At 39.5% G+C, this 26826-nt stretch overlaps 1 long non-coding RNA gene across 1 annotated transcript; it reads right to left on the bottom strand.

The window, feature by feature from the left end:
* Window positions 1-3886: 3886 nt before the first annotated feature.
* Window positions 3887-25105, bottom strand: LOC122706866. The gene is made up of 3 exons (XR_006344484.1): window positions 24987-25105; window positions 7129-7286; window positions 3887-4313 (listed from the first exon to the last, which is right to left on the bottom strand). It is a non-coding gene; the product is annotated as an uncharacterized LOC122706866 (long non-coding RNA).
* Window positions 25106-26826: the final 1721 nt, after the last annotated feature.

The raw sequence follows: 26826 nt of genomic DNA, 5'->3' as shown, positions 1-26826 counted from the left end.
AGATGTGGTATTGCCAATGGAAGATTTCACACAAAGAAATGTGAAGTCCAGCTTTAGGGTCTGTTCTGAGTGAGCATTATGAAAAAAATGCTATGTTAAGGGAGAGTGAAAGTATCAAAATGCTTTTAAAGGATCCAGGTCTTGTCTTGCCATTTATAAAGCAGATAATTTTAGGCAAGGTATTAACCCTCTATGTGTCTCGGTCTCCTCATCTGCAAAGTGGAAGCACAATCTATTCTATAAAGTTATTGCATGGACAGAATGGATTAGTAATAATAATAGCCATGGTTTGTTGAGTACTTTATAAATACAATCTCATATAATTCGTAGAACTCCATTTAAGAGGGAATAATGTTCTCATTTTTCTGGCAAGAAAATGAAAATTCATCTTATAGTAACCTATCATGGCAAAGAATCTAAAAAGTAATACATATATTTGCATATAACTGAATCACTTTGCTGTACACTGGAACTAACATAACATTGTAAATTAACTAGACTTCAATAAATATAATATTGAATTCTAAAACATGAAAATTCAGAGGGGTTGAGAATTTGTTCAAGTATTAAATGACCCAACTGGAATTCAAAGCCAAATGTCTGATTCTAAATCTTATGCTCTTAGTGTCTTTGATCTATCTATTATAGAAAGGTTGAAGTATATTTATGTTATTTCATTTTCCTTCTTTTTTGAAAATCAGTGGTTCTCAAAGTTTGGTCCCTGTAGCAGCAGAAGCAGCAGCATCACTTGGGAACTTTGTTAGAAATGAGAATTCGCAGACCCCACCCCAGGTAGACTGAATCAGAAATATGTGATGGAGTCAGCAACCTGTCTCAACAAACTCTTAGATGATTGTGATACAGGCTAATGTTGGAGAACCTTTCCATAAAGATTATAGCGGAAGACATAACTGAGGAGTTTAAAAATCAAGTCTCAATATAATAACAGACACAAGTGACCATGATACAAATAAAATCTTGAGAACTGTAATAAGAGAGATCAATGAAGTGCCCAGAGAAATAATTCGGAAGGATATGAATTCCGAATGAACTCTCTAGGAATCTGAGCAGGGCTCTGTACTCTCTAGGAATCTAGCAGGGTAGGACTTCAACAAGCAAAGTGAAATTCAAGTTGAGGCAAAGAGTGCCACCAATATATTGAACACTCTGTTTTGCTGCGATGCAAGAAGACTGGGAGATGTGAGTGCTAGCAGACTGAAGACCCGGGAGGAGCCAAGCAGAGACCTTGGGCGTCTGTTCTGTGGGCCATCAGGAAGGTTTGCACCATGCTTCAACAGAGAAGATAACTTGGTGATAGCTGTGTTTAGAAAGAGAAATCTGAAGGCTGTGTGAAGGGAGGGAAGGTAAGGGAGGGTGGCAGGGAGACATGCCCAGAGCTTGACCTGACACCTTATACCATGTGCAGGTCTGAGAATTATCAACACAGATGACAGAGGAATGAAAAAGGCCAAGGAATAATTCCTTCCTCCTCTAGAACATGCTCCTTTAAGAGTGACATTTCTGATTATAACTCTCATACTTCTCAAATATAGAAATCTATAAAATTTAGAGACATGTAAAGATGACAATAGAAATTACTCAAACTTAGAAAGTTGCTAATATTGAGGCAAGTCATTTGAAGGTTGTATTTGTGTGTGCGTGCGTGTATGCTTGTATGAGAGAGAGATAAATGATAGATAGATAGGTAATATCTTAATACAATTGTTTTTCTTCTTTTTCTTATCACTGAACATAATGAGCACTTTCCTATGTGAATAAAAATTACTCATAAATATTAATCTTAGTGACCATATAAAATCCTAGCCCATAGTAGCCTTCAATTTATTTAGTGATCTGATACTCATCCTTCTATACCAAGGCTTGCTCACAATTCTAAATTTCTAGTCATCTCCACTGGTAGATCCTTGACAGTGAAATTAGGGGTCAAATGATGTAATAATGTTAGGGATCCTATCCTGAGGTTAGCCTTCAGGAGTATGACACTATTTTACTCTTCAAAGTCTGTAAATATATGATCTTACCATAACCTCACCAGCATTAAGTATTATCATTTTATTTTATTTTAGTATTATCATTTTAATTTATCTTGATTCATGCTTTTTTTGACAATATAACAGTTAGAACCTGCATTGTCTTTTTAACATAACCTGATAGTGACTTGCCTGACATTTTCAGAATATAACTAATCCCCAAATGACCACTTTTCTGATACAGCCATTGTGCATCTATGAGTACGAACACATGCTGTCAGTAGCTATCAATAAATATCCGAAATTATGAGAAACTGCAGAGTGAAGGATCTCAGAGACCAAAAGAATATCCCATGAGAAGCAGGAGACCACAGATAAATCTGGCTTCTGGACCTACAGCAGATTCATTTATTAATTCACTCATTTTAGTAATATACATGGTGATAAATTTGAAATAACATACATAAAGGGCTCCATTGATTATGAACAGAACATTGGGTGCAGACAGGATTTTCTTAATGCATGAGAGGTTAAGAATGATCGCTTTTGATGTTAATTGGAAGAATTCTCTGTGGGTTAGGTGCACTTTTGACAAATGAGTTCGCCGTTAATTTCAGGGTATGGTAAGTGAGTGGTACACTCTTTAAGAACCAGTTTTCCTCTCATTTATCAATATTGTGCCCTATAATGGTATGCTTAAAATTTCTTTTGCTTCTGATGACTTTCTCTAAAAATTAAATTCAGAGCAAGGTCAAATATATAACCACTTTGTTTTTCATTGATAATTAGTAGTTTGCAAAACAGAAAAGGTATTATTATTTCTCTCTGGGTTGTCCTGAGAATCACCTAGCAATCCACAGCTCAGCTCTCAGCATCACTTTCTCTGTGAAATCTCAGCCACTCCCAGGCTAAGTCAGCCATGGATTTCCCTCTGTTTCTGCAGCTCCTTGCCTCTGCCTCTACGTCACTACGTTGCGTTAGAATCAACAGGCGCCATGTTGGTCTCTCCGGCTGAACTGCGAGTGACTGAAGCCAAAAGTCAAGATTTTATTCATCTGCATGCACCACGGTGTCTGTCATCAATACTTTCTTACTGAATGACAAGAAAATAATGGACATGGAAAAACAGAAGCAGTGGAGTACTGACACTCTGAGTCCATTCATCATGGCAATGATCTAAACAAAAACCATGATGAGGATGTTGGATAAGGTGATGATGGTGGGAATAAGGAGTGTTAGGCTCTTTCATTTTACCAAAGTCAGTGGAGGTGTATTTTAAGAAAACAAAGGGAAGGAAGAACAGGTTTGTAGCCACTATCGCAATATCATTTTCCTGATCGCCTACGCAATACCGCAATTTTGCACTGTCTTCCTTACTAATGGTGATTCTAATTTATTGGAGCAGCACTGTGTCCAGGTGTTTTAGCTGCCATTCTCTGCTTCCCTTGTAGATCACATGGTCTCTCCACACTATGCAGTAGACATAGGCAAAAATTGTGGGGTGCTGCCTTCAGGAAAGCTCCCCTCAGTTGTCAGAGGCCCTCTGGTTCTGTGATCCTTCTTCGTGCCTGGAATGCCAAAGTAATGGATGGAGTTCTAGCTCCTATCTCGAGAACATGAGACGAGTATCAGAGCATGCTGCACAGACCCTTGCCTCCGTCTATCCATCTTATAAAAGTGACAGGCCCCATGAGATAAAATGACAACGCTTACAACTACACTTGGGAATCTCCTAGGATCTGGAGGTCAAACGAGAGTCCAGAGACAAAGATAATACTGACATTTTGAGTTTTGAACATCAGGAGAAGTTTATTCCCTTGAATAAACAAAATTGCTGAAATTAAAAGGAAGGAATAGGACTGCAGTTCACAGAGTAAATTGATTTGTTTTGATATGATAAACTGAAGAAATCCTAGTGAGGATTACAAGCATAACAGGAAAACAGTGGTGGTCCAGCCCTTGGGGAGCAGGAGATAACTAGAGTAGCAAGAATGGACGGGTTTACCTAGAGATAGTCTCAGGCCAAGAAAGGATGATAAAAAAAATATGAGTCCTGAGCAGTTGCTTTAAGGCTACAGAAAAGGAGTCATCAGAACTGGGAAGAAAAAAAAAAACAGAAGGCATGTGAGGAGATTTCCAAAAGGACAATGATGCAAAATGACAAAGAAGAATTATTCACAAATCGTCACCGGAACTGGCCCTTGGAAATCAGAGTGACTATGAGGAACGAGCTTAGGTTCTTGGGAATAGCGAGAGCTATGGATTCAAAATCCATGAAGTAGAAGTATTATCCATGAGAATTTTCTTTCAAGAATTTGGCCTCTGAAGAGAGAAAGAGAAAATACCATGTGACTAATACCTTAATGTGATAGTAGGCTAGCCATTTCCCCAGAGTAGATTAAAAGCACAGTTTCTTCATTGGATAAAGAATATGACATGTTAATATTTAATCCAGTCTAATATTTACTAATTTCCTACATTTGATATGTATAGGGAATTTCAGGTAAAGAAGCTACCAGTCATATTTTGGGTCAGCCAGATTTTGACTGTGAATATTTGTTTTTAAGACAATAACTATATCATGGAATTCCTAACATAAACAAATAACTTTTAGAAATAATAAGGAGTATTTTGGAATTAAGAAACTGTGGGTTTAAAGTTTTAATTCCACAGTGACTTTATTATGACCTTTGCATACATTTGCACTTTTTCACCTACTTCTCTTTACTAGCAAAAACTAGATTCCAAAAATTGCCAAGATCAGCATTGCCTCCTATTCAGCATTAATCCAGAAGCATCTTCCACTTCCTTCCCTATGTCCTTACATTCAGCCCAATCCATATTTTGGGTCTGCCCAAGCAAGCTACGTCAATACAGCTACCCTAGATTCAAAATGACATCACCTCCTGTGCCCACTCATCCAGAAAAAATTCTGTAGTTATGCAAATTTCTGGGAGAAGGGTTCAGAGTGTTCTCAAGGGTCTGTCCAGATCTTGACATGTCTGTATTTGAACTGGCTCCTGGAATTATGAACATATAAACTCACCATCATCACTTTACACATTTATTAATAGCCACCAATTTTTCTAGCATTAACTATGTGCCAAATATTTTATGTACATTCTCTAATTTATTTCACTGCACAACACTATCCCCATTTCACAGATGATAAAAATCAAAATTCTTACTGACTGGCAGAGATTAAGAGCTCAAGAGCAGAGGGGTAGAGATTTGTACTCAAGTGTGTTTGATCGTAAAGTTCAAACTTCCAGGAACTCTGATGCACTACCTTAAATGCAGTGCATGGACACGGAGTACTTTTAAAATACTTTCCTCCTCATAATGACCCAATTAAATGGGTGTGATGATTTTTCATTATTGTTATTAATTTTACTCATAAAAAACTCAGTCTTGGAAATGTGCTTTCTTCCCTCAGCTAGTAGCAGCTGATGTCACCATCAAATTCCAGATATCCTCCTCTAAACTCCAATGCCTCTGTTCTTTGAATTACTTTACACTGGAACATACAGCATGTTCATAAAATCTAGCCTCTGCTTTAGTGACAGGATACCTGTTTCACAACCCTTTTGATTATTATTATTATTATTATCATCTTTGGTTTTTAGTTATCAATCAAAAAAGAAAGTTCTCCTGTGGTTTCTAAAATCCAGTGATCCTCATTAGAAATGGACCAACTGGATTGTTTGGAGCAAGGCTTTGAGGTCAATAATTTTTAGAACCCAAAGCAGAGCAAATCATTTTTAGCTTACTATTTTGAGGGTCTGAAATGTTCAGTTGTGTTTGTTCCTTTGGTCTGCAGCCAGGAACAGAGGCATAAGGGCTCAAATACCAAATGAAAGGGTGTTCTCACAGTACTTCTGGCCAGGGCCGGAGTAGAAATATCGGAAAGCTCACATGCAAAGCTGTTCTTCTGAGAGTTTCATACTAAACCTGCAAAATCAAGATTCTTGCAAAAAAAAATTTTTTTAAGTAGTTTTTTGGAGCAAATTCTTACTTCAAACTCTGCCCAACCTGACTATGAACTTGACACATTCATCCATCCCAAGACCATATATCCATATAGATATATATTCTTAAGTAGAAGCCCTTATGCATGAATAAGTAGTTAATTCTTCCATAAATGTACCTCCACCAGAGATACACTTTGCCACTTTTGTTTTCTATTCCCAGGAGGACATCTTAGAAGCCAAATATTCCACTTAGGTTAAGAGTATCAACCAGGCAAATGATGTTGCCAAAAAAACCTACTTAATCATATTCTGTTTCCTAAATGCTCTTAAATTGGCTTAAGGGAAGAGTGTTCTCCTCCAAAATCAATTTTATTTATTTTTTATGCACCTATATAAAATTTCCACCAAGTTTATTTTTGAGTATTGGATTAATTTAGTTCTAATCATAACTTGAACTTCTAATTTTATCTCATCCCACTGGTTTCAAGGGTAAAGTATAATCTCAGAAAAGGAAAACGTCTCCTGTATTTACAAAGTATAAGCTGTGAACTTCCACTTCATTTAACTTTTACTTTGGTTTAGTTATTAATTTTATTTCTAAATTGATGGCTTAATTCTCTCTAAATCATTTGAGTTCATAAACTCAAGCAGCTCAAGTAAAACCTACAATAGTTAAATGGAATCATTTCTAACAAAAGCTTATTTAAGCTAGTAGTTCAGGAAAAGAGCAGATACTGTTTAGGATTGGGGCTTCCCAGGTGACACAGTGGTAAAAAATCCACCTGCCAATACAAGAGACACAGGTTCAATCCCTGAGTCAGGAAGATCTCCTGGAGGAGGAAATGGCAACCCACTCCAGTATTCTTGCCTGGAAAATCAAGGGACCGGAGAGGCTGGTGGGCTGCAGTCTATGGGATTTCAAAGAGCCAGACACAGCTTAACGACTGAGCCTGCACCCGGAAAGACTGGATCTTAGACCACAGCACTCAGTAAATTTCCCGAGGGAGGCTATGGAACTTTAGAACGTAAGCTAGAGATCTTAGTAGTGATCCCCAACGCATGTTCTACTGAACATAAATAAATAATAATTGCCACTTGAAAAGGAATTTGGTGACTAAATTACTGTGAGAAATGCTGGGTTCAACACATTCAGCCAGTTCACTTACTTGGGTCCTCTTGGAAACCTTCATGCGCTAGCAGTCCCACCAACAGTCTGGAAGGGAACATCCTGGGCACTGCCAACTGTGACTGGTGGGTGCAGAGATTTCCCACAGAGCATCCCATCCTTCGACTCTACTCTGAACCACAAAGAAACTAAGAGCCACTGAAAGACCAAAAAAATGAACCTCTTCTAAGCAAGGTGTCGGTAGCGCCTGAAATATATCATTATATTTAATCTTCACACAAACCCTATGCAATGGATACAGAATCCTATTGATATTTTACAAATGAGAACACTGAAGTTCAATAGTTCAATGGATTTATCAGTCATTATGGACCTCATTTGCTTTTGAACAGTACAGAGACCAATCTTTGATCTACTGAATCAGAATCTCAGCAGTGTGGTCCCCATGAATGTGTGTTTAAGTTGAACAAATTGTTTTGCTACATGGCTACAATTGAGAACCACTGGAAACAGCCATTTCTCCATGGCCACATATTCTTTTAAGTGAAAGAGCTGAAACTTTGAATTCTGTCTTCTGACTCCCAAGTCCAGTGCTCTTTCTCCAATTACAGGCCACCCATAAATGATTCTCTGCTTCTGGGTGAAGTGAAACATTAGTCACTCAGTCATTTCCGAGTCTTCACACCCCATGGACTCTGGCCCGCCAGGCTCCTATGTCCGTGGGCTTCTTCAGGCAAGAATACTGGAGTGGGTTGTCATTCCCTTTTCCAGGTTGTCATTCCTGACCCAGGGATAGAACCCTGTCTCCCACATTGCAGGCAGATTCTTCACCAACTGGGCCACCAGAGAAGCTCCTGGGTGTCTCCAGGTGAAACTCTGGAAATTGTCAGAAGGTACACACTGTTTGATTGGTGCCCTTTTCCAGTCATGGTTTGAGGTGCAGCAGTGACTTCTAAGATAGCCAGGTAAACTACATGATTCTTTAGAAATAGAAGTCAACATATTAAATTACACATTGACTTCTTGTGAAACCACCTAGAGACATATCTTATAAACTCTGTATAAGGTATTGTCAAATGTGAATGTTTGCCTTTCCCATTATCAAATGGAAGTATTGTTCCATTTATCCTGAGTATTATATATGGATTTTGAATGTTTGCTGACTTGTCCTTAAAGATCTAAATCAAACTATCTTATCAAATATAAAATAAGCCTTTTCCTTTGGCCTCTCTAAAATCCATGAAAACTTTCCCTTTTCACATATAAGAGTGAGTTTTCCAGATCTGCTTGCCTGCCCTTTCATTCTGATTGTGAATGTTCCGGTTCAACTCCCATTTCTGCAATAAAACTGCTTGTTAAAAAAAAAAGTCAGCAATTATTAACCCATTTGATGCTGCTTCTCCTGATGACAGATCACAATTGGACAGATTCCCAATTCAAATACCCAGTTTGTCAAATTAAAATGCCTCAAACTTTACTTGATGTGAACTGGGAAGAGTGTTTTTATATTGTTTTTTTTTTTTTTTTCCTCTAAAGCAGTCACTGTATCCTATAGACATTTTTCATTTTCCATTAATATTCTTGGGCCCCTTATGCTTTGTTTGTGCCTCTGTTAATAAAGAAAGTTTAGCACATCTTAACCAGGTGGAATGCCCCTCTCTTAGACCACTTAACAGACTAATGCACTTCTCAGTTATTCCTTGAGTCTTGGAACAGAGCAAGCACTCACAAACCTTGGGAAAATGTATTCCTTTACTCTAAGGTAAGCTAAGAAAATTACTTAGCAAAAAATGGAGGGTAGAGTTCAAAGAGAGATTGCCTAGTCCTGTTGTATTTACAGGTCAAATGACTATTTTAGGATGTATTGTGCATGTCTTAGTAATCCAAAATATCCACTGAGTTGAGTTTAATGGCACATTGAAAGCCATTAAGCCGTACTAAGTAAATACCTTTTTTGGTATGTGTGCTAATTTCAAAAACACATTGTTTTATTTACAATGCACTCTTCTCATATTAGAACCAACTGCTCCAGAAGTGGCCCACTATTTGGATTGAGCAGTTTGCCTAGGGCCAGGAATTGAAGCTTTGTGAGTGAGAGTTTATGCTTCATCGAGGCAAGTTCTGGTTAAGAGCATTCAGACACTGTGAAAGTAAATGCTTTAGGGGTTGTTCATAGACTATAAGAGTTTCATGCAATTCCTGACAAGACGGTGCTAAGGATGTCATTGAGAGTTAAGGAAAAAACCCTTTATGGCATTACATGCTAAATTCAAAGTGTTAGTCACTCAGTCGTGTCCGACTCTTTGCAACCTCATGGACTGTAGCCTCCAGGGCTCCTCTGTCTATGGAATTCTCCAGGCAAGAATACTGGAGTGGGAAGCCATTCACTTCTCCAGGGGATCTTCCCAACCCAGGGATCAAACCCAGGTCTCCTGGATTGCAGGCAGATTCTTACCATCTGAACCATGACCCTTTGTATAAGTGGGGCTGCCAAAAATTGGGGATGCCACTTTATGTGGTTTCTAAATAATCAAATTAGAATCACCTTTTTTAACTTAAAAATTATTTGTCAAACCCACTCATTTTATCAGTGAGGAACAAGGAGTACAGACAGCTAAAATGGCATGCCTACTGTCCCAGAGCTACAGAGGAGGAGAGCTAAAGCTGAGCTCCATTTTAACCATCACCATGATTCCCCCACGACAAGCCTTCTCCACGTACCAGAAGAAGCTGTAAATGCAGCTAACCACTAACACCAATAAAATATCACTGGTTTATTAAAAAACCTACAGTCATGGCTTATTTCTTAAGGATACACATTATTTTGTACCCTATTTCATTGAATGCCTAAAATTGAATCAGTTCAGTTCAGTTCAGTCGCTCAGTCGTGTCCGACTCTTTGCGACCCCATGAATCGCAGCACGCCAGGCCTCCCTGTCCATCACCAACTCCCAGAGTTTACTCAAACTCATGCCCATCGAGTCAGTGATGCCATCCAGCCATCTCATCCTCTATCGTCCCCTTCTCCTCCTGCCCCCAATCCCTCCCAGCATTAGGGTCTTTTCCAATGAGTCAACTCTTCACGTGAGGTGACCAAAGTATTGGAGTTTCAGCTTCAGCATCAGTCCTTCCAATGAACACCCAGGACTGATCTACTTCAGGATGGACTGGTTGGATTTTCTTGCTGTCCAAGGGACTCTCAGGAGTCTTCTCCAACACCACAGTTCAAAAGCATCAATTTTTCAGTGCTCAGCTTTCCTCACAGTCCAACTCTTACATCCATACATGACCACTAGAAAAACCATAGCCTTGACTAGACAGACCTTTGTTGGCAAAGTAATGTCTTTGCTTTTTTTTTTTTTGTCTCTGCTTTTTAATATGCTATCCAGGTTGGTCACAACTTTCCTTCCAAGGAGTAAGCGTCGTTTAAAATTGAATAGTCAGTGTCATTTTTGTCTGTGTTGGGATGACAGCACCACCTTGGGTACCAAAGCTTCAGTGCTGGGCATCATCCAGGACTCTGCACCCCTCTCCCCTCCCCCCTCCCATGCACCCAAACCCCAGCAATTCCCACTGCTTTGCCTCCCACCACCCTGAGCTGACCCAAGTCATTTCAGCCTGTCTCTGGACCACAGACCACAGCCCATTTCCTGATGGGCTTTCCCACCTTGACTGCTGTTCTCCACACAGGTTGGGCAGATGCCTTTCAGTTCTGCCCAAGCCTTCATATGGTCTACTGCATAAAGCTGAAGCAACTTGACTTGAAAAATAAAGCTTCCACAATCTGACTTCTGTTTGTCTCTGTGATAGCATCATCTCATTATCCCCAGCATCTAGCGTTGGGTACCTTAGATGGCATTCCCTTCCACACTCTCCCCACTGTGTTATTCTCTTTCTGATGTTGACTTCCCCGACCCTCCGCCTGGAGGGTCCTTCACCCATGCCAATCTCACCCAGCTGGTCCACCTAGATAACTCCAGCTCATGCTTGGAGGCTTCAGGGCCAGGCTGCCACCTTCCCTGAGTCCTGCCCTGTCACCTTCCACCCACATTTACCAGTTAGGTGTCCCCTCAGTACTTCTAGGGGCACTCCACCCCTGCATTCACTGCATATGATTCTCTGTGTGTGGTCTTCACTCTGGACTCCAGCTCTTTGAAGTTAGGAATCGTATCTTATTTATCCTTATCTTCTAAATGCCTAGCACAGGGGCCAGACATCTAACAGGTGTTCACTGCTTGTTGAATAAATGGAGAAATAAAGCATTCCTACCCCAGATGATTTCCTTTCTGAAAATGGGACTATAGCACAGATTCTCATCTTAAGTAAAAGAATGCAAACATTCGATTTTGCTTTTCTTAGGAGTTGCAAGCATGTACATTTTTACCAAACTGACAGTTAATACTAAAGGGTATCAGACCTCTTGGTGGGGAAGTGGGGTGGTTCTTACCATAATACTATTATGACCTCTAGTTATAAGTAAACCGTCCTCTCCTCGTTAGAAAGATGATCAGCATCAAGGATGGCGGTGATGGAAGGTAACCATCATATCCTATTTGCTAGAAAAGTAATCTCAGCCGTGGAGGTGAAAAAAAAACTAGTCATATGGAGGTCAAGTAACTTGCGCATTTGCAAGTGTGTAGCAGAGTTCAGATTAGAACTCAGGTTGATCTCACTGGTAAGCCACGTGTCTCCTACTGCACCAGGCTGCCTCAAGCAAGAATATCATCATCTTGAATTTATTCCACAGCCATCCAACAATCCGTGGTAAAATTTAAAAATGTTTTCTATGTGTAAGATTCATGACTCTGCTCATAGAGTATTATATTGAAGAGAGCTTTATTATTTCAAATAGCTTGTGCTTGATTTCTGTAGAGAAAAGAAACAAATAGTGAAAGCAGAGATATAAAAATCCTTGGCTCTGAGCATTGCTCACCCTCTAAAGGCTATGAACCATGGCCTCTGACTCAGAGAGACCCCCAGATAAATTTTGTTCTCCTTTCTCCCTCGTCCAGCAGAGCCCAGCTTTGGAATCCTTCTTTCATTAACTACCCATTGTTTCTTTTACCAACTCCATCTCATTTTAAAGTATCATTTTTTATGAAAGGTAATGTTACATGGTAGAAAACTATAAAAAATTAATGGATAGAGTTAGTATAAAGAAAATACATTATTTCAATAGTTTTATTATTTTTTGTCCATTACACATTCATGGGTTTTTTCCATATGGATATGTTCTATAGATGACTCCATTCAAAGAAAACTACTTTTAAGACTTTGATCATTGAGGAATTTAAATCAGCCTGCTTTCCTACAGGAAGAACTCTTTTCTAAAAATATATACTTGTATTGTTGCTAATAATCTTATTCATTTTATTTAAAAAATCCATTAAAGTTCTCAAAGTGATCATATATAAAATTACCTTAAAGTTTGAATGAATGTCATTAGTCCATTAATTTAGTTTCTGAAAGTCCAACAATCAGTATCTGATTGAACACATTTTTCTCAATAATTTCTTTTGATCGTCACTGAATCTGGTGTGTAGAACAGGGCTGGCATCGCACATATGCTTTATAAATGCATGTTCAATGAGAAAACGCTTTCTAGGAGTCTGGGACCCATCATTTGTAGATCTGTGGCTTTTTCTGCTGTGTTTGCACATTAATTTTATCAGTTTATCAGTTAGATTGTGACTAAATTAAACAAGAGAAAAGAAGAAAAATATTGGAAGGGTATAAAAGGCTTATAGGAGCCAAAAGCTGGTCACTTAGGACATGAGGACAAAAGATGGGACACAGATTACTGCTCCAATGCTTTGGCCACCTGGTGCAAAGAGCTGACCCACTGGAAAAGACCCTGATGCTGGGAAGGATTGAGGACAGGAGAAGGGGACGACAGAGGATGAGATGGTGGATGGCGTCACCGACTCAATGGAGATGAATTTAAGCAAACTCCAGGAGATAGTGAAGGACAGGGAAGCCTGGTGTGCTGCAGTTTGTGGGGTCGCAAAGAGTTGGACACGACAGCAACCGAACAATAGCAACAATAGTGACTCATCTTGATAGCTCTCAAACAGCAAAGGGACTAGGAACTTTTCAGTTTCTATCCTAAAGACTTTGCACAGAAGTTATATGCATTTGCGTATGTATTCATATATGTGTACTATATGGATATTTGTATAGATACACATGTATATGTCAATATATACAATTACAATGTATGGCTACATATGTAAATATGAATATATACATATACATATGTGAATATATATGGAAATGCATATACTTTCTTTTTGAAAAAATATATATATTCATTTATCAAGGAGGGCCTTCAACCTCAGTTGTTCAGAACCTACTAATGTTCTTTGCCTCCACTGCCCTCCTGCCTATCCATCAGTGGGAGGACAATCCTGATGCATAAAACATGAATATAGACATTTGCTTCAGAAGAACATTTTCCCAGGGACCTGTTTCTTCTCCATAATTCCCAAACCTGTTGGTGAGCCCTATTCTGCTTCTAGGATGAATTAAAACCTTTTGGCAGGAAGATACGATAAAATATTCTCTGATCTGATTCTAGTCTACAGTGTCTTACCAAGTTTTCAACAAAAATATTATTTTTAAAGAAGTGGCAAAATATTCAGCAAAATGTCTACTAGCCATTGTGTACTAAAAAGGAGAGACATCACTTTGCAGACAAGGTCCATCTAGTCAAAGCTATGGTTTTTCCAGTAGTCATGTATGGATGTGAGAGTTGGACAATGAAGCAAGCTGAGGCTGAAGAATCAATGCCTTAAATTGTGGTGCTGGAGAAGACTCTTGAGAGTCCCTTGGACTGCAAGGAGATCAAACCAGTCAATCCTAAATGGAATCAACCCTGAGAATTCATTGGAAGGACCTGAGGAAGCTGAAGCTCCAATACCTTGGCCACCTGATGCAAAGAGCTGACTGACTGGAAAAGAACTTGATGCTTGGCAAGACTGAGGGCAAGAGGAGAAGGGTGACAGAGGATGAGATAGTTGGATGGTATCACCAACTCAATGGACATGAATTTGAGCAAACTCCAGTAGATAGTGAAGGACAGGAAAGACTGATGTGGTGTAGTTCATGGGGTCACAAGTAGTTGGACACTGAACTTCCCAGGTGGTTCAGTGGTGAACAATCCACCTGCGAATGCAGGATACATGGGTTCGATCATCCAGGAAGATCCCACATGCCATGGAGCGGCTAAGCCCATATGCCACAAGTATTGAGCCTGTGCTCTAGAGTCCAGGAACCGTAAGTGGAGAGTAGACCCTGCTCACCACAACAAGAGAAAGGCCCGCACAGCAAGAAAGACCCTGCACAGTCAAAATAAATAAAATTATTAAAAAAAAAATAGCTGGACACAACTTACCAACTGAACAACCAAAACAAATGTGGAAAAATCATAAGTGGACTGTAAGGGCCTTAGAGGCAAGACTCAGGAATTCCAGTCTTTATTTTCTTTATAAGCTCAGTACAGACACATGTGATAGTTTGAGGAGCCAATCTGATAAAGCAGTTTGATCTACAGCATTTTGATGGAACCTAAATATCAAATAATTAACTTTTTATTAAAATTATTAACTCTATATGGAACAGTGAACTTCAACTCCATCAGAATGCCTGCTCCCGGCAAATAATAATATAACCAGTATTCACAGATTTATACTTAGTCTTCTTAGAAAGGGCCATCAATCATTAGAAGAAATATGCTTTTTTTATTCTAATACTTCAGTAATATCATGAAGGCATACCTTTCAGATTCCTGGTTGTATCCTTAAAGTTAAAGTGGCCCCATTCCTTGTTTTCAGCTAAGCAATAAAGTGACTGATCTACAATGAAACATATTCTGTTCCCTGTTAGAAACCTAAATCCATGATTCTCGGTTCTCAGGGAATAACCAGGGATTGGGGAAGGATGAAAATTGGGGCATACCATAATCATCAATGAGAAAAGAGGACCTTTGAAAAGTATATGTACTATATATCATAAATATAGATGTTGCAAAGAAAATATAAACCATCGTTCCTAATATAAACTACAAAAACAAAACTTGAAGTGAAAGTTGCTCAGTCATGTCCTATTCTTTGCAACCCTGGAGTTCTCCAGGCCAGAACACTGGAGTGGGTAGCCTTTACATTCTCCAAGAGATCTTCCCAACCCAGGTATTGAACCCTGGTCTCCTGCATTGCAGGCAGATTCTTTCCCAGGTGACCCACAAGGGAAACCCAAGAATATTGGAGTGGGTAGCCTATCCCTTCTCCAGTGAATCTTCCTGACCCAGGAAGCAAACTGGGGTCTCCTGCATTTCAGGCAGATTCTTTACCAACTGAGCTCTTAGGGAAGTCCATAAAGCTTGATTGTATCTTTCTGATTACAACAGATGGTTCTACCAATCTTTAGAGGAGAGAGCTTGAAATCTTTATGGTTTCTCAAAAATAAGTTGGTTTCAAAACTAATGGGAAAATCCTAGCATAGAATATGAACATCTTTGCTTTCTGTAGAGTTCAGAATTACATAACTTTCCTTAATTGGCTTGCAATCAAATAATATACCCACATAGAGGTTAGATTCTCAAGGTAAAACCAAATTTTCCCTTGAAAATCTCTTCAACCACCAATTAAACCATTATATTTTTCCACTGCAAACTCATCTTCCAATACAACACATGACATCCAATCAAAATGGAAAGTAATAAGAAATTGAAAACTGTCCAAAATCAAGATAAGCATTAAGGACAGACCAGGGTCAGGCATTCAGCAGAGTATGGATGTCCACTGTGTATATTAGTTGGTGGTTTTCTTTTTAAATAGGGATTTTACATTTTGGGTGTGCCAGCCATATGTCAGTGTCACATAGTAAGTGCTCAATAAATACTTGTCAGCTGTAGATTTGATGGCTCAGAAATTTGTTTAAGAAAATTTTCCATTTGACTGCAAGTTTAGTGCAACAGTCCATTCACAGTCAAACTGCTACTGTAGTCAAGAATTTCCATGACATTCTGTCCCTGTAACTTACCAATAATGAAAGTTAAGTATCTCGAATAAGATTTTTTTTCTTTTAAACTTATGTCAGGTGAGCAAGAAATATCATTGCCCACTGCACTAGAGCACATCAGAAAACCAGAATTATTTGACATGACATATCCTCTTTCACAGTGATGACCCCCCCACCTTTACTGTGGTCCTGTCGTTCCTAGGTGACACCTGCTTAGCTTGCAACCCACAGCTCAATGTCTGCCATGCAGCAGCAGATGGCTGGAGGCATGACGTGTTAATGGCAGTGATTACTTTATGAATAGTGACAGCTGATCAGGGACATCATAAAACAATAGTAGCTGCCATCCTGGAAAAGGTGCTAAATAGGGGTGACATGCTTAGTGAGGGCTATACCTCTCTCTTGAACCTCATTATCAATTCCAAAGGGACATGCAGGCCAGCCAGGCAATGGCAGATTCAGACACAGAGGAAAGAACCCATCCACCAGGAAGATTTCCCTCCACTTTAATTGGGGCGGGGGAGGGTGCAGAGCTTCTAATGTGCAAGCCATTTAGGTAAGTGAAATGTGTGTTCCCAGTTTTACTCCTCATTTGCCGTCTTCTGAGCTTGTGGTCTGATACTCATCACTTTTAAGTGATCTGCTTCCTACCGCTCTTCTTTCAAGAATCACTGCCTTGAGCCAGGGTAGAAATCACTGTGAGAGAGTATAAGGAATATTTCTGAGGACAAACAGTACCCTGGACAAATTTCTATCTTTGAGTCATACCTCTAGGAAAAGATGATGCGAAGGAAATCACAGACAGGCTTATGTTAAGAGTTTTTCATTCATTCCAAAACCTGAACACTGGGGAATAAAGCAAATAAGGTAGAGGTTCTTATCTTCAAGGAGTATTAGAAAGACATACATGTAAACAGTCAATTATAATATAGAATCATGATAGTCTATGTTGAGTATAAGATTAGCTTTTGGGTTTTCCCAATTTCAGCAATGTAGATATACAGTTAAATTAATACAAATTATATATACAATTTTATTAATATATTTAATATATAATAATTTAAATCTATATTAAATATAAACTTGTATGTGATTTATATATTTAAGTATATATTTATATAGCATATATAAATACAAAGTTATATAAAATTACCTAATAAAATAAATATTCAGTATTCCAGTGAGTTTATCAAATCCTAGTGACATACTCTGGATTATCGGCGTAGCATACTAAAACATAGAATTTTTTGCTAAATCAAAGGAACATGAGGACTTCCACCGCGCACATTGTTTTGAGGCTTCTGGTGGATTTTGCTCATGTATTAATTGTTGGTTGTTGTTGTTTAGTCCCTAAGCGGTGTCAAACTCTTTGCGACCCTAATGGACTGTAGCCTGCCAGGCTCCTCTGTCCATGGGATTTCCCAAGCATGAATACTAGAATGGGTTGCCATTTCCATCTCCAGGGGATCTTCCCGATCCAGGGTTTAAACCCGTGTCTCCTGCATTCCAGGCGGGTTCTTTACCACTGAGCCACCAGGAAGGCCCATCTTAATTGTTACCCACATGCAAAAATGCAATATACAAGTGCATGTGTGAGCATGCTAAGTTGCATCAAGGGTATCTGACTCTTTGTGATGCTATGGACTGTAACCCACCAGGCTCCTCTATCCACAGAATTTTCCAAGCAAGAATACCAGAGTGGGTTGCCATTTCCATCTCCATGGGAGCTTCCCAACACAGGGATTGAAACCATATCTCCTGCTTTGCAGGTGGATTCTTTACCACTCAGTCACCAGGGAAACTATTTTAATTGTTACCCACATGCAAAAATGTAATATACATAAGGGCATCTAATAGTCTAAAATAAAAAGCACCACATAGAAAAACCTTTCTACTTCTTTTGATAAGGAGGGGTGAAAAGAAACATTCAGATAGATTTAAAGGCATGTATCCTTTAGCATCTGAGCAAAATAAATGGGTACATCGTCTCCATTTAAGTCCCACTGAGTTCAGGACACACAGACCTCAAAGGCCAGCTCACATCATGCCGCACTAACATACATCTCTTCCGTGTGCATCATCTGACAGCAATAGTCTTTTATTTATTTTTTTAATACTTTATCCTTAAATTTGTTTATTATGGAAAATTTGAAACATGCATAAAAGAAAAGAATAGGATCACAAACCTCCATTTATCTATTCACAGCTTCAACAATTATCAACATATGGTCACTCTTGTTTTATCTATATTCCCCCACCAACCTTTTATCCTCCTTCACTTATGAAGCATATTCCAGACGTCATATTAGTTCATCCATAAATATATCACCAGTAGCTACTTGATGATATAAAAGAATTCTGGTACTGTACTTGTCTTTTAAAACAATAGTCTTTTAAACTAAGACTATTACACTGGCTTAATCCTGCCCATTGCTGTATCTTCCCTGATTGACTATTCGAGAATTACTGTATTATGTCTGCCCTGAAGACATCTGAAGGTCCTGATACATTTCGATGATTTTACTTAACCTAGTAATTAGTTTACAGAGTTTTATGGACATTTTACTGCTTTGGAGATGACAGATTTTCTTCTCAAAATTAGTTCTGATAGCCAGTCATTTCATTTCATGGTTTATGAAAGATCTGATATATTGGAAAGATTTTCATTTAAGACTGTGGGGGAAAAAAATCTCTTTTCAGAAAAAGAACGCTATTTTGTATATCCTCTCTTTTTTTATTCTTTTTTTTCACCAATAGCCTATGTGGGATTGTTTATAAGGAAAAGAAGAGCAGTTTAAGGTGAATCTTGTTAAGAATAATGGGAGTTTTAAATATAAAATGCAGAAAAGTGATTTAAAAATTTCCAAACCTTGGAAAGCGTTACACATGAATGAATGACAAGTAACAAGAACCCCATCATGGGTCTGTTCATCAATTGATTGAGCACCTCCTATGTTCCTGACAGTGTTCTTAGCACTGAGACATAACAACGAAAGCAGTGAATTCCCTTCTCTCTTGAAATGTATATGCTAGAGGAGGAGAGAGAAAATAAATAAATGAGCAAAGATAAGTAAATAATTACAAACAGGGGAGAAGGACGAACAGAGAGACCAGAGAAAGCAGAGTAGGAACAAGTAAGAAAAAAACTGAACGAGGTGAGGAAATAGGCTGTGCAAAAATTGGAGGACGAATCATTAAAATAGCAAATAATACTGCTTGTGAATAACCACAATTTTTCGTTTGCTTCATTTTTAAGGAAAATAACAGTTTCAGTCAGGTGCATTTCTATTTTGATTAAATACAAGGAAATATTGGGTTTTTTCTTTTTTTAGTTAATAAAATTTGCTTTCTAGAGCAAAACAAGAATTGAGGGGAAGAATATTCCAAAAAGAGGGACTAGCTCTGTAAAGTCATGTGAGAAAATGCTGAAGAGTTCCAGGCAACGCATTTACAGCATAGCGAGTAAAAATCTTAGGATTGCCTTAGAACCTGAATTTCATTGACACAAAATTCATTGACATTAAAAAAAATGAGGGAGATTTGCAACCTAAAGGCAGGTACTCTGGAGTTACTGTGTCATTTCAGCTATGTATATGAAAGTGTATAAAATTACTCAGACCCAGCAGCAAAAAAGCCACTTAGGGAGAATCTTTTTTTTTTTTTTTTAAGATTTCTAAGACCCAGATAGAATTATCTGTGTACAAATTACCCCTAAAGGCCACACAGAGGTTGTACAGCCAGCTTGCAGTGGAAGATCCAAATGCAGAGAAAATGCTTTGATATTCAATTTTAGAAAACAGCTTCATAATCATTCACTCTTTCCCTTTGCAATTAATTTTTAACTTTAGAAATAGGACATGAATGCTTTATTTTTAAAAAGTGTACGCTAGGAAAGAGAAGAGATTTTCTTTGATTTTATTAGCAGTCTTGGTTCCTTTTCCAGCTTCTCTGAGATAGAATTACTCTGAATGCACATCCTCCAGAATTTTATTGTATATTCTTCTCTCTCTTTCTTTCAAAGTCACTCAGTCATGTCCAACTCTTTGTGACCTCATGGACTATAGCCCACTTGGCTCCTCTGTTCATAGAGTTCTCCTAGCAAGAATACTGGAGTGGGTAGCCATTCCCTTCTCCACGGGATCTTCCTGACCCAGGGATTGAACCTGGGTCTTCCACACTGCAGGCAGATTCTTTACAGTCTGAGCCACCAGAGAAGGTCGGGATATTCTTACATACATTTATATGAGCCCATGCAAAATACACTGTTGCCTTATTGGGGTTTTAATGCATAGAATGTTCTGAAACATGCTTATTTCCCCTAACATATTTTTTTAATTGAAGTATTGTGGATTCGTGGGGTTTCCTGGTGACTCAATGGTAAAGAATTTGTCTCTTTTATATATGTAGAATTTATCTCTTTTATATATAAGAATTTATCTTTTATATACAGTAGTAGTGAGCTTTCCTGGTAGCTCAGCTGGTAAAGACTCCACCTGCAATGCAGGAGACCCCAGTTCAATTCCTGGGTTGGGAAGATGCCCTGGAGAAGAGAGAGGCTCCCCACTCCAGTATTCTTGGGCTTCCCTGGTGGCTCAGATGGTAAAGAATCCGCCTGCAATGCAGGAAATCTGGGTTTGATACATGGGTTCAGAAGATCTCCGGCGGGAAGGGGATCCACTCTAGGACTCTTGCCTACAGAATCCCAAGGACAGAGGAGCCCGGCAAGCTGTAATCCACGGGGTCAAACAGAGTCGAACATGACTGAGCGATTGAGCAGCAGCAGCACAGTGGGTTCAGGGTCATGTTAGTTTCAAGTGTATATCACAGTGATTCAGTTATACGCACACATATACATGTACAGTGAAAGTGAAGTCGCTCGGTCGTGTCAGACTCTTCGCAACCCCATGGACTGCAGCCTACCACGCTTCTCCGTCCATGGGATTTTCCAGGCAAGAGTACTGGAGTGGGCTTCCATTTCCTTCTCCAGGAGATCTTCCCAACCCAGGGATTGAACCCAGGTCTCCCACACTGTAGGCAGACTCTTTACCGTCTGAGCCACCAGGGAAGTCATATATATGTGTGTAAATATATACTTTTTCAGATTCTTTTCCCTTATAGGTTATTACAAAATAATGAGTATAGTTTCCTGTCCTTGTTGATTCTCCCTTTTTATATAGTGGTGTGTATGTGTTAAGACTATATCCCCTATGTAATCCCCTAATATACTGCTGAGAGTTGGCCTCACTGCAGAATTTTGACTCATTCTTTTAACTGCTCTGGAGTACTCCATACCAGAGTATATCTATCCATTCCCTTGTGATAAGTATTTAGATTGTTTCCAAGGTTTTACTGCTGCAAACAATGCTTTTAATGAATATTCCCTATACATGGTTCCTCGTATGTACAAGTAAATGTTTCTCTAATGTAGCTACCCTATCTCACCATCTTTTCCTGATACACATTCCATTTTCGTCCCTTCTCTCCTCCTCCACCAAGACAAAAATAAACACCACTAAGAGGATGTTGCTTGGGCGCCTTGACACCCAGTCCCAACCCTCAGGTCAAACTGAGTGCGATTATTAAGGGCCACTCATTACCACAAGCAGAGTGGTTCCAAGAGCAGAGGTCACCGCCCTTCAATCTTTGACTTGCATCCTGAGTTGACGATGACCCTTTAGGAAAACATGTGGTGAAAAGTGGCTTTGCCCTGTGAACCAACAGAAAATTGCCCCCCGAGGTGACTTCTAAAGGGATTTTCTAAGACTTGAGCTAGAACTGAATGGGCTCTGACTAGGCGTGGGACTCGGAGTTGTAATAGAAAACATTTATTTGGCTCCAACTAAACATCCTAACACATGTTAGCATTTGCTGCCAATATGCTTCCTAATTAAGAACAACATAAAATCATAGGAAATTCCTGTCTCCTGTCTTCATGCACTTTTCATGTATCTCTGTTTCCCTGGCCTTATTTCTCAAGTATTGCTACCACAAAAAAAAAAAAAAAAAGGTTGATTCGAAGTCCTGTTTTGCCAACCATGCAGTGTGGTGTCATTAACAAGATTAATGTACATTCCAGAACTCACCACCATGCATTTTTTTCCCTCCTTAAACAAATGCTGCTATTAAAAACTAATTTAAAAAGAAAAAAAGGTGATAAGCACCCCAGCCCCCCATCCAATGAAAGACTGTACCATTTCAGTGGTAAGGTCTTGTCTGCAACTGATGGAAAACTTCAAAAAGGTTTTTTGGTTTTTTTTTTAAACATCTTCTCTCTAGGATTATCTGGACTGTTGGCCATGTTTGTATATTTTATCTTGTTGAACAGATTTCAAGATGAAGGACAGACTAGGATCTGGTTTTCCTCTTAGGTCCTCCTTCAATTCATGCTAATTTCATCTGAAAATATTGAGATATACATGTGAGTCCTAAACCATCACTCCCCTATTACATATAAATAGGCATTAGGTGATTGCTGCGCAGATAAAGATATTTATGATAGTTCAAATTAAAGCTAGAATCTGTATGGGTTACTCTTAAAAACCCTTGATTTATCAGTCTGGATGTAGTCTTTGACCTTACAGAGCCAAACTAATTGCTTCCTTTCCCGACCATGAGGCAGAAATTAAAATTGAGCAAAACAAAACAAAACAAAACAAAAAACAGAAAGGAAGAAACCAAATACTCTGGTACATTATGCATCAACTGTCTCCCTCTAGTTCTATTTTGTTTTCCTGTGCACTGAAATAGATGCCAAAATGGCACAAAAGAAATCAAACCAGAGTTTGAAAAGCTATCTTCAGACATTTGCCATAGGACACTTGAATGATTTTCAGAATTATTAATTTTTTTCAAACGAAACGCACACGCCCTTGCTGCCCCTTTCCTGAGATGGCTTTGTACTCATCTTCATCTTTTACCCCCTTCCAAATCTATTTATTGCTTGTTGCTCTTGGCCCGCCCTCACTTTCCATTTTTCATGATTAGTTCTTTATGATCGTGTGTTTCCTTTTCTTCTCCCCGCCATGGCTGCTGGCCAGTTCCCTCTGAGCCCTCAAACTTCCCTTCCTTAATGAAACAAGAGCTGCCTCCCTCCCTGGCTTTTGCCATCCAGCTGTTTCCTTTTTAAAATATACACTCATCTTTATTCAGTGAAGTTCCTGGGCAAACCTGACTTCTTTCACAGAAGAGTTGATAATCACATGAGGGATTAAAAAGGTCTTAGGAAAAAGGCATATCTGGAAAATTTGGGGAATGGGCAGAAGAAGGGTAAAGAGAAATGAAGTTTATTTTTGAAACGTTCTTAAAAAAAGAAGAAAAAGAACTTGATTCTTAATATTTTAATCCTTGGGCGGCTCTGGATGTCATGTGGGTTTCAAGCATATTGTCCAGGAGGTCCACCCACACCTGCACAGCGTCAAGGTTCCCACCTTGCCTGTTTCACCTCTTCGGACACGTGAAAGGAGCCTACCACCGCAACCTTGCATTGAATAGGATCAGGCGGCGAAAAGGTGCCAACTTCTGGTGCAGCCTGCCAAGTCAAGTCAATGGACTGTAACGCTTTGCTTGTTCAAGTTGGCTTTAATCCCTCTGCAATCTTCAGCATGCCCTTGACATCATGGAAATTACCACCAAACTTAATGTCATCAGATGAGCCCTGCTAACTGTTTTAGAGAAGGTTCCCTGAATAAAACAACCTGTTTACTTCATAAGCTTTCAGATCTGCTCCCACCCCCTAAATATTTCAAAGAAAATGAACCAGCCCACAGGGATCCTCTTTCAATGCCACAGTGGCTAAGTCTTTTTCTGTCTTATAACTGATAAGACCTCATGTGACTGGGAATGAATGCGTATTCTACCCAAGCATCAGTTGAGTGTATTGTGTGAAAGGCCTACTTGATTAGATAAAGAGGTTAATTTGGTAGTTTAAACAGCTATGAGTTTAAAAAAATAAAAAGTTCTCTTTTACATCTGAGGAACTCTCCCTTCTCTAAAAATATTTCTTCTGATATAAAACTTCCAAAGGAATAATTTTTCACCAGAAATAGAAATGGAAAAAAAAAACATAAAAAGGAGACAAAGGAAACCAAAATAAAAAAGAATTTATAGTCACAAGAAAAAAATTGTAACTATGTGTGGTAATGGACATTAAGTAGACTTATTGTGGTGATCAATATCCTACAGAAAAATCTAAATAGTATATTGTACATCTGAAATTAATATAATATTCTACATCAATTATATCTCAATAAAATACATTGTCAGGTGAGATAATCTCATCGTTGTTGTTACTTAGTCACTATGCGGTTTCCTACGCTTTGAGACCCCCACGGACTGTAGCCCACCAGGCTCCTCCGTCCATGGGATTTCCCAGGCAAGAATATTGGAGTGGGTTGCCATTTCCTTCTCCAGTGGATCTTCCTAGCCCAGGGATTGAACCCACATCTCCTGCATTGGCAGGCAGATTCTTTTCCACTTGAGTCACCAGGAAAGTGAGCTAATCTTATCTGAGAACAATTATCAGGTGAGATAAAAATCAGCATCTGCAGTGGAAAGAAATGGGATTACAATAACCTGGTACCGCATGGATCTTCACCAATTACTAAACACTTTCACACTTGAACTTCACAGTAACCCCGTTAAGGTAGGGAGATATAAAGTTTGGTGCCAAGCCTCACATATTTTTCAAGAGAGACATTTTCTTGGAACTAAAATCAGAATTTGCATCCTGGATACTGGCAACCTGGAGGCTGTCGTCTACAGGATTTTCCTGGAAGATACTCCTACCTTAAAAGGAAGAGAGCCTGAGGGAGGAAGGCAGCCCTGGATTACTATATAGCTCATTCTCCAATCAGCTGTAGTAAAAACAGTCCTGTTACCTACCAGAGTTCTTGGCCTCCTTAATCAATAGAAATTGATCGGAGGCCAGATAAGAAATCCAGGCAAGGCTTTATTGGGGCGTCTGCTGCAGCAGGAGGGAGCAAGAGCAAACAGCATGTTCCCTTGCTCCTTGCCTGCAGCGGGGCGAGCTCATTTCTTCTTGGGCTGAGGACAGGGGCAGGTCCCGGCAGCAGGCCAGAGGGTTGGCGTAGGTGGTGTGCCCACCCCTTCGGTGGTGCTGGGTGCAGAGGACATGTGCAGTACCCTACTTTTGCTCCCGACACCCCGCTTTTGCTCTTAACTCTTTGGAAGGGGAATTTGGGTTTGTTTGTTTTAATCTTTTTGTATCTAGTCCATGTGCATGCATGGGTACTTGGTCACTGAGGGTGTCTGCCTCTTTGCGACTCCATGGACCGTGGTCTGCCAGCCTCCTCTGTCTATGGGGATTCTCCAGGCAAGAATACTGGTGGGTTGCCGTGCCCTTGAGCAGGCGATCGTCCCAACCCAGGTCTCCCGCCCTGCAGGTGGATTCTTTACCGTTGGAGCCACAGGATAGCTCAGTTGGTAAAGCATCTAGTCCATAATTTCTCCCAACTACCCACGCACACAATTATTTTTAGCCTCTTACAGTTTCTTTGTATTCTGTTGTCTAAGGAGACATTTGTCCAGACACAAGCAATGCAGTAAAGGGTCCCAGATCTCAGTCTGTCTCAATTCCAGAATCTCTCCACTAAGAAAGAGACACATCTGTTTCCTGTTCTTACATGTGGCTGCAGACCTAACTTCTGTGAGCCTAAGAACAGTCCTGTAGATGTGAGATCCCCCAGGGAAGAAAGGCAGGAAGACCTTGGGCCCAGAACACGGGACTTGCTTGATCACAATATGAATAGTTGACGTCCTGGCTCCAAGTTCTTTCTGACCCCGTTTCCTTTGCCTGTCTGACCCTTCCACACTGTCTGTGCCCGCCGTTTGCCTGCCTCCAGAGTTGTGACTCATCGCACACCTCATCACACCTGTTGGACTCTGAGGCACCATTCCCGAGACAGAGCCTGACGCCTGTATTGTGTGGGTCCCTCTGGAGCCCAGAAAAATAACAGCCTGAGGTTCACTTTGGCCCTGCCTGCCCACAGGTCCTCCCAACCTTGCAATCAGGCCAGGAATCAGGCAAAAGATGGAGCCCAGGGGTTGTCAACTCACGGGGACTGTACTTGAAAATCAAACCCTGAGAAGCCTGGCAGGTTGAGAAAAGATTTTCCAGGGAACTGCTAAACTCTCTATTCCCAAGTTTTGACCACTATAAATCCAACATAGCAAAAATAGCAAGAGCCCTAAAGCTCCCCCTGGATATCTCTCCTCTGAGGAAATGAATCAGGGGAAGAGAATTTGATAGATAGGTTCTTCTCAACTTTCTCTGTGTTACCAATGATAATGTTTAATTCTCTGTTTTTATTTTGAGGATAACCTTAAAAGCAGTAATTATGTCATTTAAAGTTGATCTTCTTAACAATAAAAAAAAAAAAAATGCCCCTCCTGATTGTTTGAGGATTGTACTGCTTTATTGGCAAGAAAGGATTAAAAAAAAAATAGAGAAGGATTTGATGAAAACAGATGGGTTTAGCAAGAAGATAAAGGGGTTTGAGATTCAGAGTCATCATGTGCACAGATCCCTTCCAAGGCCTTTGAAAAGGGTGCTAGCAATTCTGTTTTCATTCTTTGTACCAAAGAAAGTCCTCAAAATTGTATTCTATTCAGGCCCTGCAAAATCTGGATCTGTCTCAGTAATTAAGTTATGGATTTATGTCAAGTGAAGGTCAAATGATGTACCAGTATGCTATGGACCAAA

This window comes from Cervus elaphus, chromosome 13 (genome assembly GCF_910594005.1).
Source record: "Cervus elaphus chromosome 13, mCerEla1.1, whole genome shotgun sequence".
Taxonomy (NCBI): Eukaryota; Metazoa; Chordata; class Mammalia; order Artiodactyla; family Cervidae; genus Cervus; species Cervus elaphus.
This window is presented reverse-complemented; position numbering and strand designations above follow the sequence as displayed.